Raw genomic sequence first — 15265 nt, forward strand, 5'->3', positions numbered from 1 at the left:
AACAAACAAAAACTTCTTGCTAAAACCAACGTGCCAAAGAATGTGCCTTGGGCACAATGCCCCATCTTACCTACTCTGGAAATTTTTCTTTTATTGTTGTATGAAAGACAAGTACATACACCAACCATATGACCAGCCAAGAAGTAAAGAAATATATACCCATTAGAAAAAAGCTAGAAAGCAACAATAAAACAAACTAGAAATTATACCAATACAAAGAGAATGAACAACATGCTCCTGAATAATGAGGGTTACTGAAGCCATCAAAAGGGAAATTTAATAAGTCATTAAAATAATGAAAATGTAAACACAAAACTTTTGGGACACTGGAAAAGTGGTAGTATGAGGGATACTTAGAGCATAAAAAAAGAGGGGTGTGTATTTGGACACCCTGCTTGGATAAACTCTTGGGAGTCTACATCCTGAATCAGAGTGCTGGATTCAAGTCCCAGCTAATGTACTTTCGATCCAGATTCCTGCTAGTATTCACCTTGTGAGGCAACGGATGATGGCTTATGTACTTGTATCCCTGCCACTCACATGGGAGAGCCAGTGAATTCCAGACCCCTGGTTTGGGCCTGTCCCAGCCCTGGTTGCTTTGAGTATTAGGAGAGTGATAAGGTAAGGATAGAAGATAGAAGGATAAAAGGTATATTTCTCTCTTTCTAATTCTCTCTTTCTCTTTCTCTCTCTCTATATATATACACAAACACACATACACATCTCACTCTCTCCTTGCCGTTCAAATAAAAGGAAAATACATAAAAAATTGAAATACAATATGTCAAACAGCATAACAATGAATCTCAGTGAAGTAGATAAACAAGACCAAATCAAATTCAATGGTAGAATAAATCATAAAATTCAAAGTAGAAATGAAAAAGAAATTTTAAAAGGCCAACAAAATTAAAAGCTGTTGTTTGGAAAAAATGAAATTGATAACCTTTTTGATAAATTAATGAAAAAAGAGGGAAGGCTCGCATAAAATCAGAGATTAAAAAGAAGATTTTATTACCAAAACCAAATACAAACAATCAGTAAGGATCGCTATGAACAATTACATGACAAAAACTGGAACGGAGCACTTTCCTATGGGTAAAATTCTGAACCAATACAACTGACAAATATTGAGCCATGAAGACATAGAAAACCTGAACAGATCAATAACGAATAATGATATTGAAAGAGTTACAGAGAGAGGGAGAGGCAGGGAGAGACTGCGTGTGAAATCTTTTATCTGCTGGTTCACTCCCCAGACAACTGCAACAGCCAGAATTGGGCCAGGCCTAAGCCAGGAGCTTCTTCTGGGTCTCCCACTTGTGTAGTAGGGGCCCAAGTATTTGGGCCATCTTCTGCTGCTTCACCTAGGCCATTAGCAGGGAGCTTTATCAGAAGTGGAGCAGCCTGCACAGCAACTGGCTCCTATATGCGATGCAGGCATTGCAGGCAGCAGCTTTATCCACCATGACACAACACTGGCCCAACTCTGACTTTCAAATAAAGAAAGTCTGTGGGGAAAAAAAAGAAGAAAAACAAAAGGCATACAGATATGAAAGGAGGACGTCAACTTATACCGGTTTGGAGATGACAAATTCTATATAGAGAGAAACCTAAATACGTCATGTAGAGACAAGTAGAATTCAGAAGTAAACACATTAAGTTTGCAGGATAAAACACGAATATGAAACAATCAGTAGCGTTTTTATATACTGATGAGGAACATACTGAGAAAGGAATTATAAGAGCAATCTCATTCACAATAGCTAAAGAATAGGGCCGGCGCCGCGGCTCACTAGGCTAATCCTCCGCCTAGCGGCGCCGGCACACCAGGTTCTAGTCCCGGTCGGGGCGCCGGATTCTGTCCCGGTTGCCCCTCTTCCAGGCCAGCCCTCTGCTGTGGCCAGGGAGTGCAGTGGAGGATGGCCCAGGTGCTTGGGCCCTGCACCCCATGGGAGACCAGGAAAAGCACCTGGCTCCTGGCTCCTGCCATCGGATCAGCGCGGTGCGCTGGCCGCAGTGCGCTGGCCGCGGCGGCCATTGGAGGGTGAACCAACGGCAAAGGAAGACCTTTCTCTCTGTCTCTCTCTCTCACTGTCCACTCTGCCTGTCAAAAAAAAAAAAAATTAAAAAAAAATAGCTAAAGAATAAATAAATAAATATGAAAGACCCATACAATGAAAATTACAAAATACCAAGGACAGAAATTGAAAAAGACAATTGAATGGAAAAACTTCCCATGTTCATGAATTGGAAGAATAGTTTTAGAAAATATTATAGGGGCAGGAGCTGTGGCGCAGTGGGTTAAATCACCTCCTGAGACACTGGCATCCTGTACTGGACATCAGTTCCAGTCCTGGCTGCTGCACTTCCAGTCCAACTCCTTGCTAATGCTGCTGGAAGCAGCTGCCGATTGGAGCCCTGCCACTAAAGAGGAGGCGAGATGGAGTTCCTTGCTCCTGTTGGGGCCATTTGGGTAGTGAACCAGAGGACAGAAGAACTCTTTCTCTCACTCTTGCTCTTTGCTCTCTCCCGCCACCCCCATTCATTTTCTGTCACTCTGCCTTTAAATAAATAACAAATCTTTTGGGGCTCAGATTCTGTCACTAAGGAGTGACCTGACTGCCCAATGTCATATGCATGCTGATTCCAGTCCCAGCTGCTCCACTTCCCATCCTGCTCCCTGCTAACATGCCTGGGAAAACAGCAGAACATGGAATGAGGACTAGGGCCCTGACACCCAAACAGGAAGAACAGGCGCATTTCCAGGCTGCTGGCTTCATGTGGGCCCAGCCCTAGCCCTGGCCGCCATCTGCAGAGTGAACCAGCAGGTGGCAGATGTGTCTGTCTATCTCTGTCTATAACTGCCTTCCAAATAAATAAATCAGTTAAAAACAAATCAAATCAAATAAACAAATGTAAGGGTATAAAAAATAAGAACCATAGTTTTGTTTAATGCCAGACAGAAGAAACAGAGATCTCCTATCTGCTAGTTCAGTCCCCAAATGCCAGCAATATCCACTGCTGTCATGCTAAAACTTATCCCTATCGTGCTAAAACTTAAATTGAAAACATATGTTAAATAAAATTAATTTAAAAGTTTGAAGGGTGTGGGGCTGATGCACACTACAACAATGGCAGCATCCAATATGGGTGTTTGTTCTTTCGATTCCTGTCTGCTCCACTTCCAATCCAGCTCTCAGATAATGTGCCAGGGAAGGCAGTGGAGGACGGGCCAAGTGCTTGAGCCTGTGAACCCATGTGGGAGACCTGGAAGAAGCTCCTAGCTCCTGGCTTCACCCCGGCCCAGCTCCAGCTGATGAGGCCATCTGGGGGAGTGAAGCAGTAAATGCAAGATCAAGCTCTGTGTGTGTGTGTGTGTGTGTGTGTGTGAGACCCCACCTTTTTAAGATTTATTTATTTGAAAGGCAGAGTCACACAGAGAGAGAAGGAGAGGCAGAGAGGCAGAGGAGAGTGAGAGATTAATCTTCCATCCGCTGGTTCACTCCCTAGTTGGCCGCAACATCCAGAGATGCGCCGATCTGAAGCCAGGAGCTTCTTCTGGGTCTCCCACATGGGTGCAGAGGCCCAAGGACTTGGGCCATCTTCTACTGCTTTCCCAGGCCATAGCAGAGAGCTGGATCGGAAGTGGAGCAGCCGGGACTGGAACCGGCACCCAGATGGGATGACAGTACTGCAGGTGGTAGCTTTACCTGCTATGCCAGAGAGCTGGCCCCAAAGAAAGAAAGAAAGAAAGAGGTAAAAGGAGCTAGCCATGTGGTCCAGGATGTAAAGTGTAGGTTTGCAACTCTAGCATGGCATATGGGAGACAAGGATCAATTTCCGGCTACTCTGCTTCCCATACAGCTCCCAATGATTTCTCTGGAAGGAAGTTGAAGCTGATGTTCTCGGTACCCTGCCATCCACAACGGATAAACTTCTGGGCCCCTGGCTGTGGCCTGGCCCAGCCCCAACTCTTGTGGTCATAGTGGGAGGGCTCCAGTAACCTAAAGTCTCCTTCTCATTCTGTCTCTCCTTTTCTACCACTCTGACTTTCCACTATATAAAATAAATCTATTTAAAATTTAAAGAAAAGGCAGACAGACAGGAAGAGATACAAAGAAATCTCCCATATTCTGTTTCCCTCCAAAAACTTCCAAAACTGCTAAGACTGGGACAGGGGAAGCCAGACCCCAGGAGTTTAATCCAAATCTCCCAGATGTATGCCAGGGTTAATAGTGCATGAAGCATTACCTGCTGCCTCCCAGAGTGTGTACTGGAAGGAAGGTGGAATTGGAAAGGGAAACTGGATTCACACCCAGGATCTAAAATGTAGGCACTCCAAGAAATAGTGTACCTGCTACAACAAATTCATGTCCCACAGCTTCATCTTTTAAAAGCAAAATGTTATATATCATAAAGGGAGACAGAGAGATCCACAGAGAGTGAGAGAGACCTGGGGTGGGGGAGGAGAAAGACAGAGAAAGTCTTCAATTTAGCTCAGTTAAGTCCCTAAATGCTGGCAGTAGCCACTGTTATTCCTAATATATTAAAGCTGAAATTCAAAACATATATTAATTAGCTAACTCATTTTAAAAGTGGGGAAGGAACCAGTATTATATTGAAGAAAGTTAATCTGCAGCTTACAACTCCAGAAATACATATCACAGCCAGGGTTCGATTGCCAGGTGATCCTGTTCTGATCCACCTCCCAGCTAAAGTGCATGAGATGACAGCACAAGACTGCCCAAGTCCTCGGCCCCTCCTACCCAGGTGGCAGACCCAGATGGAGTTGGGCGATCCTGGTTTCCACCAGCCCTGACACAGCCTTTGAGGCTATTTTTGGTGTGAACCAGCAGTTGAAACGTGTCTCTCTATCACTGTATCTCTTTTTGCTGTGTGACTCTGCCTTTCAAATAAATAAATTTTTGTTAAAAAAATAAATAGAAGGCAGCGAAACAGAGACAGAAAAAGATTTCACCCATCTGCCAATTCCCTCTCAAAAATGTCTTTCTTGTTTTCAAAGATTTATTTGAAAGGCAGAGTTACACGGCGGGGGGGGGGGGGGGGTAGAGATATCTCCCATCCACTGGTTCACTCCCCAAAGAGCCCAGCAGCCAGGGCTGAATCAGGACCCAAGAGCTTCTTTTATGTCTCCCTCATGGGTGGCAGGGGCCCACAAACTTGTATCATCTTCTGTTGCTTTCCCAGGTCATTAGCAGGGAACTGGATTGGAAGTGGAGCAGCCAGAACTCTAACCGGCACCCATATGGGATACCGGCACTGCAGGCAGCAGCTTAACCTGCAATGCCACAATACCAGTCCCCTCCAAAATTTCTGAAACAGTTTGTGGGATCCAGGCCTAAGCCAGGGGCCACAACCAAAATTCAGGTCTGCCATATGGGTTTCAGGGACACGAGGAAGGAGCTTCTTCCAGGCCTCTCACGTGACTGGCAGGGGCCCAGGATCTTGAGCTATCTTCTGCTGCTTTCCCAAGCCCACCAGCAGAGAAGTGGATGGAAAGTAGAGCAGCTGTGACACGAACCGGCGCCCACAGGAGACACCCACGCTGAAGGCCACAGCGCTGGCTCCAAATCAATACAACGTTCAAACTCAAAAAAACAAAAAAGAGCCAGGAGTAAAGGGCCTGCCTTGTGGCTTAGCGAGTAAAACCATCTCAAGCAATCCTGGCATCCCATCGGGCACAGGATGCTGTGTGCAGCACCCCAGGTCCATTCTCGCTCCCTTTCACTGTCCCCAACAAGGCAGCGGAATGTGGCCCAAGTGCTTACACCCTGCTTCCCACATGGGAAACCTGGAAGAAGCTCCCTACTCCGCCTGGATTCCGACTTGCCTGGCCCCAGCCTTTGTACATCTGCAGACTGAAGTAGCAGATGGAAGGTCTTTTATCTCTTTCCCTCTCACTCTGTCTCTCTTTCTCTCTCAGTATCCCTCACATTGAAAGAGAGGAACCTTTTAAGAAAAGGAAAAACATGAATATAAGAGGAGAGGCAGTGGGAGAGAAGAAGACAGCAATCTCTCCCATCTGCTGATTCCTCCCCAATTTCAGAAACAGCTTGTCTGAGCCGGGCCTAGCCAGTTGCCTGGAAGCAAAGGCAGCTCTAACGTGTGAATGGATCAAACACCACTGCTCAGGCCATCGCTTTCTACATCCCACAGTGCACACAGCAGGAAGCATCAATGGGAAAGAAGCCGGGACCTCAAGCCAGGCTCTCCAAAGTGGAAGATGTAGGAGTCATCAGTGGAAACCTCTGATATGATGCACCAAATGCCCAGTCTTCAGTCTTAGGTTTCTGCAACTTCATCTGGGGGGCTGGCTGTGTGGCACAGGGTGTTAAGCAGCCACTTGCCACTCCACCGTGCCCTAGGAGCAGGGCTTCCAAACCTGGGCGCTCCACTTCCAATCCAGCTCTCTGTTCATGTACCTGGTGAGGCAGTACAAGATGACAGCCCAGTCACTTGGCCCCCTGGTGCCCACAGGGGAGACTGACAAGTACTTCTGGGATGCAGGCTTCCACCTGGCTCAGCCCCAGGCTTTGTGGCCATCTGAGGACTCACCCATCACCTCAAACATCCCCTTCTGCCTCTGTGTCTCCCTTTCTCTCTGTCACTCTGCCTTGCCCCAGAATCAAAGAAATCTTTCCAAGCAATAGAAGACAGGAGACACAGAGAGACAGAGGGGCAGACAGAAATCTCCCACGTGTTGTCTGCCTCCCATCAGTTCCCAAACCGCCCTTGCCAGACCTGCCTGATCCAGGCCCCAGGCGTTTCATCCAGCTCTAGCTGCAACCAGAATCGGGAGGCTCCACTGGGACCAGGGAGCTACAACGAGCCATGTGAGCATCCCAAAAGTGTGGGACCTACAGCAGCCACGTGAGCATCCCAGGAGTGTGCGACCTACAGCAAACCATGCACATTTCACAACTGTGCCTTTTCTTTACTTTCTTTTGACAGGCAGAGGTAGACAGTGATAGAGAGACAGAGGGAAAGGTCTTCCTTCCATTGGTTCACCCCTCAAATGGCTGCTAAGGCCAGTTGCAGTACGCCTGCGTGCTGCGCCGATCCGAAGCCAGGAGCCAGGTGCTTCCACCTGGTCTCCCATGCGGGTGCAGGGACCCAAGCACTTGGGCCATCCTCCACTGCCTTCCCGGGCCACAGCAGAGAGCTGGACTGGAAGAGGAGCAACTGGGACAGAATCCGGCACCCCAACCGGGACTGGAACATGTGGTGCCGGCACCACATGTGGAGGATTAGCCAACTGAGCCGCAGCACTGGCCCACAACTGTACCTTTTCAAAATCATATTTGATTCCTTTGAACAGTAGGTGGAGAGAGCCCACAGCAAAGAGGGCAACACTAAGACACACAGAGGCATTGAAAGACATCCCTTTAGCAAGTTCAGGACCAGATGTGCCCAATACTCACTTCTCCTCTCAGATTAAGCCTCAACTCCACACCATAAAGTAGATGATGGAGTAACCATATCAGATGACGGTGAGGGTGCCAGCGTTGTATCTCAGATAGCTACCTGGCAGTTGAATACACAGGCCACAGTTCCATTCCCTGCTGCTCCTGTTCTCATCCTGCTCCCTGCTAATGTGCCTGGGAAGGCAGCAGAAGTTGGCCCAGATCCTCTAGGCCCTCAAGGACAGGCAGGCGACCCAGATGCATTTCTGGGAGGCTGGCTTCCCACTGGCCTTGGACCTGCCTTTGTAGCAACTTTGCCTGGAACCACCACATACACCTTCTCTGTCTCTCTCTCTCTCTGTCTCCAATTCTGTGTGACTGTGCCTTGAAAATCTAGAATTGGTTTCCAAAATTCAATGATAGACAGAGAGACAGAGCCAGACACAGACAGCCAGACAGAAACCTCCCATCAGCTCTTTCTGTCCACAAATTCCTGAAACCACTATGGCTGAAGCAGCCTAAATCCTGGCCTCACAAGCTTAATCTGGGTCTCTGGCAGGGTCCTGATGCTTGAACTGTCCCCTGCTGCTGCCACACTCTGTCCTGCCAGCTAACTGGAACTGGTAACCGAGCCTTGAGTGGAACTCAGGCTCGACAATGTGGGATGGGAGCATGCCAAAAAACCGTACCTGCTGCAACCGATCGCTTTCCACAGCCTTACCTTTTCCAGAGCTAGGTGGACTGACTGGAGAGGCAGACCACAGGAGCTACACAGTGAGACACAGCGTCATAGAGAGACGGAGAGAAACACTTCCCTTCAGCCACTCTGGTCCCCAAATGCTTGAAATGCCCACTGCTGTACCTGTCCGGTTAAAACTGAACTTAAAACATGGATTAGTATATTAATTTATTAATTTATAAAGATAACTTGGAGTACTCCAGTGTAGTATCCCAGAATGGAATTCTGCTGCATACAATCCAGCAACACATATCAGAGCCAGGATCCCACACCCAGCTGCAACTCTTCTGATCCAGCTTCCTGCTGATGTGCCACGGAGGGCAGTAGCAGACAGCCCAAGTGCTCTGGCCACTCCTACCCATGTCGCTGACCCTGATGAGGTCATGGATCCCAGCTTTCAAAGGGCACTCATCCAGCTTCCCTGGCCATATTGGGTATGAATCCACACATGGAATATCTCTATCTCTTGCTTACTTTCTGTGACCCTCCTTCTTTATGGGTGACTCTATGTTTCCAATGAATGCATTTTTTAAAATACAAAAAAATAGACAAAAATACAGGAACAAGGATCCCGCCTTGTTGGTTAGTGAGGAAAGACACCACAAGCAATCCCAGCATCCCATATGGGCACACGCTGCAGTACACGCTGTCCCAAGTGTGGGTTTGCTCCCTACTAATGGACCCAGAAAGCAGAGGAAGATGACCCAAGTGTTTGCACCTTACCTTACCACCCACAGGGGAGACCTGGAAGAGCTCCCGTTTGCTGGCTTCTGTCTGGTCCTTACGAGCCATTGCAGCCTAAGGTAGAGTGAACCAGTGGATGGAAGACCTCTCTCACTCTCCCCCGGCCCCCGTGTGTGTGTGTGTGTGTGTGAGAGAGAGAGAGAAAGAGAGAGAGAGAGAGAGAGAGAGAGAGAGAAATCCTGACATTGAAACAAATAAAGAAATATATTAACAAAAAGGAAAAAAATGTATAGAACCAGAGGAAGAGGAGACAGACTGAATTCTCCCACCTGCCTCTTTCCTCCCAAAATCTCAGAAATTCCTTGTCCGAGCCGGGCCTAGGCTGGGTGTCAGGATCCAAATGGAGTTTTGCCAAATGGAGTTTTTCCATGTGAGTGGCTGGGACACGATTGCTCTGGCCATCTCTTGTTGCATCCTACAGTGTACATGAGCAAGAAGCTGCAATTGGAAATAAGCTGCTACCGCAAGCCAGGCACTCTGATGTAACAGGAAGCAACAAAGGAAACCTCTAACCTGATGCCCCAAATGCCCAGCCTTCAGTCTTAGGTTTCTCAAACTTCATCTGGGGGCTGGCCTTGTAGCATAGGGGTTAAGCTGTCACTTGCCATGATGTCATCCCATAGCTGCACAGCTTCCAACACCGGCTGTTCCACTTCCCATCCAGCTCCTCCCTCACATGCCTGGCGAGGCAGCACAAGAAGACAGCCCAGCCACTTGGCCCCCTGTTGCCCACAGAGGAGACCAGGATGGACTTCTAGGCACCTCGCTTCAGCTGGGCCCAGATCAAACCTTTGTGGCCATTTAGAGAATGGACCAGTGGTTGAAAGAGCTCCTTCACCCTCAGTCTCTCCCTTTTTTTCCTCTCTCTATGCCTTTCAAGTAAATAAAGTAAATCTTTAAAAGCAATAAAGACAAGGCAGAGAGACAGGAGATGGGCAGATGACAGACAGGCAGGTATATTTCTAAAATCGCTAGGACTGTGCCTGATTGAAGCCATTCCCCAGAATCTTAAACCAGGTCTCCTGGGTCAGGGAGAGTATTCCATGTTCATGAACCATCACTTGCTGCTCTCAAAGTGCTTACTGGCAGGAAGCTGGATTTGGGAATGGAACCTGGACTGGGACCCAGCCCTACAATGAGGGATGTGGGCATCCTAAGAAGTGCTGCACTCTCTACAACAAACACTCCTCCCACAGCCTTACCTTTTACAAACAAAACTGTATTTATCTAAAAGTTGACAGAGAGTTGGGGGTGGGGGTGAGTGATGGAGGGAGACAGCTCCCATCAGCTAGTTTGTCCCCAAATGCCAGAAATACCCAGTGTTGTTCTTATCATTATAAAATTTAAGTTTAAAAATATATTACTTAGATGGTCCAGCTTTTGTATCCATTTGGTAAGTGAACCAGTGGATGGATCATCTCACTTTTTCCCCTCATTGTCTCTCCTCTGTAATTCTGCCCTTCAGATAAATATAGTAAATTTCTATAAATTTACTTTCCTTTTTATTGGAAAGGCATAAAGACAGATTCAGACAGACATGCAGAACAGTATCTGCCATCCTCTGATTCACCTCTCACGTGTCTACAACTGCCAGCATGAGGCAGGATCAAAGCCAGATGGTCTGAATTTATTCCAGGTCTCCTACATGCGTGGATAGGACCCAGCTCCTAGATCCATCACCTGCCTCCCAGGGTACACATTAGCAGAGAGCTGGAATCAGAAGCATGGCTGCGACATGAACTCAGACACTCTGATATGGGATGCATTTGGGCCAAGTGGCGACTGAAATGTACCAAACTCTTGCCCCCAGAACAAATTACATTGTTTAAATGTTCATTTTATCCAAATCAGTTTGCAGACTCAGTACAATCACCATCAATACATCTCTCCTACAGAGCTAGTGTTGTGGCATAGTGGGTAAAGCCACTGCCTACAATGCCAGCATCCCACAGAAGCGCCAGTTTATGTCCCAGCTGGTCTACTTCCGATCCAGCTCCCTGCTAATTGACTTAAAGCAGAAGATGGCCCAAGTACTTGGAACCCAGCCACCCACGTGGGAGGCCTTGAAAAACCTCCTGGCTCCTGGGTTTGGCCTGGCCCAGCCCTGGCCATTGCAGTCATCTGGAGAGTGAACCAGTGGATAAAAGATCCTCTCCTTCTCCCTTTCCTCCCTCTCCCTCCTCTAACTCTTTCAAATAAATAAATCTTTTATATATTTATATATATGTGTGTGTGTGTGTGTGTGTGTGTATGTTAAAATCACATTAGATAATCCTAAATTGAACATGGAAGTGTAAAAACACCAAATACCCAAAGCAATCTAGAACAAAACAAACAAACAGAGACATCACAATGCCAGATGTCAAAGGCATATTACAGAGCTATTAAGAAAACTAGCACTGCACTGGCATTAAAATGGACATTTTTGATTAATGGAACAGAAGCAGTATCTCAGAAACTATGCAACTGATAAAGGATAATAACCAGAATCTACAAAGAGATCAAGAAACTCCACAACAATAACAACAAAAACCAGTTAAGAGATGGGCAAAGGATTTAAACATTTTTCAAAAGAGGAAATCCAAATGGCCAACAGACACCAGAAAAAATGTTTAATAGCTGCCAGGTAAATGCAAATCAAAACCACAATGTGGTTTCACCTGACCCCAGTTAGAATGGCTCTCATACAGAAGCCAACGATCAACAAATGCTGGGGAGGATGTGGGGAAAAAGATAGCCTAATCCACTGTTGGTAGGAATGTAAACTCGTAAAGCCACTATGGAAGACAGTATGGAGATACACAAAAAATCTGAATATAGACCTACCACATGACCCAGCCATCCCACTCCTGGGAATTTACCCAAGGGAAATGAAATCAGTAAACAAAAGAGCTATCTGCACCTCCATGTTTATTGCAGCTCAGTTCACAAGAGCTAAGACATGGAAACAACCTAAATGCCCATCAACCGAAGACTGGATAAAGAAATTATGGGGGGCCGGTGCTGTGGCACAGTAGGTTAATCCTCCACCTGTGGAGCCCGCATCCCATGTGGGTGCTGGTTCTAGTCCCGGCTGCCCTTCTTCCTGTCAAGCTCTCTGGTATGGCCTGGGAGAGCAGTGGAGGATGGTCCAAGTGCTTGGGCCCCTGAACCTGCATGGGAGACCAGGAAGAAGGTCCTGACTCTTGGCTTCAGATCAGCGCAGCTCTGGCTGTTGGGGCCATCTGGGGAGTGAACCAGCAGAAGAAAGACCTTTTTCTCTTCCTCTCAAATAAATAAAATCTTAAAAAAAGAAATTATGGGAAATATATACTATGGAATACTACACAGCAGTAGAAAATGAAATCCGGTCATTTGCAACAAAATGGATCAATCTAGAAAATTTCATACTTAGCAAAATAAGCCAATCACAAAGGGACAAATAACATATGTTTTCCCTGATTGGTGAGAATTAATAGCACATCTAAAATGAAAGCTGTAGAAGTGAAATTGATACTTTGAGAAACAATGATTTAAATAACCCTTGTCTTGACTTTTGAGTAACAGTTTTTTTTCTTTTTTCTTTTCTTTTCTTCGTACTATATGTTGAACTCCTTACTTAACAGAGTTAATCATATGTATATAAAGTCAATTGAAAATAGATCCCAGTAAAAATAGATCCCAGTAAAATAGATCCCAGTAAAAATAAGAGGGATTTAAGAAAGGTAGAAGGATGTTAGTAACTGTAAATCTGTATAGTTCTACATACAGTCCTACAGACTTACTTCTAAGGGTACAGTTTAAAAACCTGTCATAGGACTCTAATCCCATTAAAATTGGTAGTAAAAATGCCATCTTAAGGGTTAAAGTGATCATTTTAAGTGTTAAAGGGAACATATACTTATGATTAGGTGTTAAAGAGATCATATAAATAACATCAAGTGCCTGTTAATAATAATAGAATTAAAAAGCGGGGAATGTCCAACATGGGAAGCAGTCAACACAGAAGACTCCTAGAAGAATACTCTGGAAATAACACTCTGGCCACAGAATCAACCCTCAAGGCTTCCTGGTCTGGCTGAAAGGCCTGTGAGAGCATTTCAGGAATGGAAAGCCAAGACACTGTGGCAAAAAATATCCTACATGAAGGATCTCTGTGAGTGAATCTCCAGTGGAAAGAAAGGGCCATCAAAGAAGGATGTACTTTTCTTTTAAGGGAAGAGAGAACTTCCACTTTGCTTCTGGCGTTGTCCAAATATTGAAGGAGTCCGTGGTCACAAAATGTTTCCATAGCCTTGGCAACTCATGGCAAGAGCCTCAGGTGATCACTGACATCTTAAATAAGAGTGTTAACAGTTAAATTACCAATAGAAGTCACTCTGTATACTTACTCTCCATGTAGGACCTCTGTCCTTAATGATTTGTATTATGAGAATTAATTGCAAAACTTGTTCTCAAACTGTACTATACACGTTGTTTGTATGTGGGGGTGCGAATTGTTGAAATCTTTACTTAGCATAGAGTTGGTCCTGTGTATACAAAGTTAAACTAGAAATGAACCTTAATGAAGAATTGGATGGGAGAGGGAGTAGGAGGTGGGACAGGAATAGGGTTGGGAGGGCAAGCATGGGAGAAAAACCACTACATTACCAAAGTTGTATCTATAAAATTTGCATTCATTAAATAAAAACTTTTAAAAAAGAAAATAATCTATGCCTCTACAGTCAGCTGATTTTTGAGGGACGTGTCAGAAACATACACTGGAGGAAGGGCAGTCTCTTTAATAAAACAATGCTCAAAAAACTAGATATTCATGTGCAGAAGACACAAGTAAGACCCTCCCTGACACACCTCTAATCCTATAGAAAAGCCAATTCAAAATGCAATAAAGACCTAAATGTAAGACATGAAACTATAAAACTACTGGAAGAAAACACAGGGGAAACACTTCAAGGCATTGGTACACACACAAAAATTATTTTATAAGATCACAGAAGCACAGGCAATAAGAGAAAAGTAGACAAATAAGATTATTTCAAAATAAGAAACTTCTGAACAGCAAAAAAAAATTCAATATCGTGAAGAAACAAACAACAGCAGAGAAAATACCTGCAGACTTATGCGTGTGGAAAAACAAAGTAACAGTATCTGGAATATAAGGACTTAAAACACTCAACAACCTAAAACAATCCACTTAAGGAATGGACAAAGATGGGGGACTGGTGTTGTGGCTCAATAGGTTAAGCAACTCCTGCATCAGTGGCTTTCTATATGCCGGCTGGTTTGAGTCCTGGCTGCTCCACTTCCAATCCAGCTCCCTGCTAATGTGCCTGGGAAAGCACTAGAAGATGGCCCAGGAACATGTGTCCCACCATCCATCTGGGAAACCTGGATGGAGTCCCTGGCTCTTGGCTTCAACATGGCCCAGCCCAGCCATTTGGGGAGTGAACCAAAGGATGGAAGATATCCGTCTTCACTTCCTCCTACTCTCTGTAACTCTGTCTTTCAAATAAATCAATTATTAAAAAGAAATGGGCAGGAGGAGCGCTGTGGCACAGCAGGTTAATGCCCTGGTCTGAAGCACCGACATCCCATGTGGGCGCCAGGTCCAGTCCCGGCTGTTCCACTTACGATCCAGCTCTCTGCTACGGCCTGGGAAAGCAGTAGAGGATGGCCCAAGTCCTTGGGCCCCTGCACCCACGTGGGAGACCCAAAAGAAGCTCCTGGCTCTGCATCAGCACAGATCCAGCCTTTGCTGCCACTTGGGGAGTGAACCAGCACATGAAAGACCTCTCCCTCCCTCCCCCTCCCTCTCGCCTAACCCTCCTTCTCTCCCTCCCCCTCCTCCTCCCCCCCTTCCAAAACTAGCAGGTGAAGAGAAATAATTAAAATCAGAGAAGAAATCAATAGGACGGAAGCCAAAAAAATTACAAAAAATCAGCCAAACGAGGAGCTGTTTTTTTGAAAAAACAAACAAAATTGACACACCATTGGCCCAACTAACTAAAAAAAAGGAGAGAAAAGAACCAAATCAATAAAATCAGAGATGAAAAAGGGAATGTAACAACAGAAACCACAGAAATACAGAGAGTCATCAGAAATTACTACAAAGAGTTGTATGCCAGCAAACAGGAAAATCTATCAGAAATGGATAGATTCCTGGTCACATACAACCTACTTAAATTGAACCATGAAGATCTAGAAAACTTAAACAGACACATACCCGAGTCAGGAATTGAATCAGTAATCAAGGCCCCCCCAACAAAGAAAAGCCCAGGACCAGATAGATTCACTGCTGAATTCTACCAGATAGAAGAACTAACTCCAATTCTTCTCAAACTATTCAGAACAATTGAAAGAGAAGGAATCCTCCCAAATT

The sequence above is a fragment of the Oryctolagus cuniculus genome, chromosome X (assembly GCF_964237555.1).
Source record: "Oryctolagus cuniculus chromosome X, mOryCun1.1, whole genome shotgun sequence".
NCBI lineage: Eukaryota > Metazoa > Chordata > Mammalia > Lagomorpha > Leporidae > Oryctolagus > Oryctolagus cuniculus.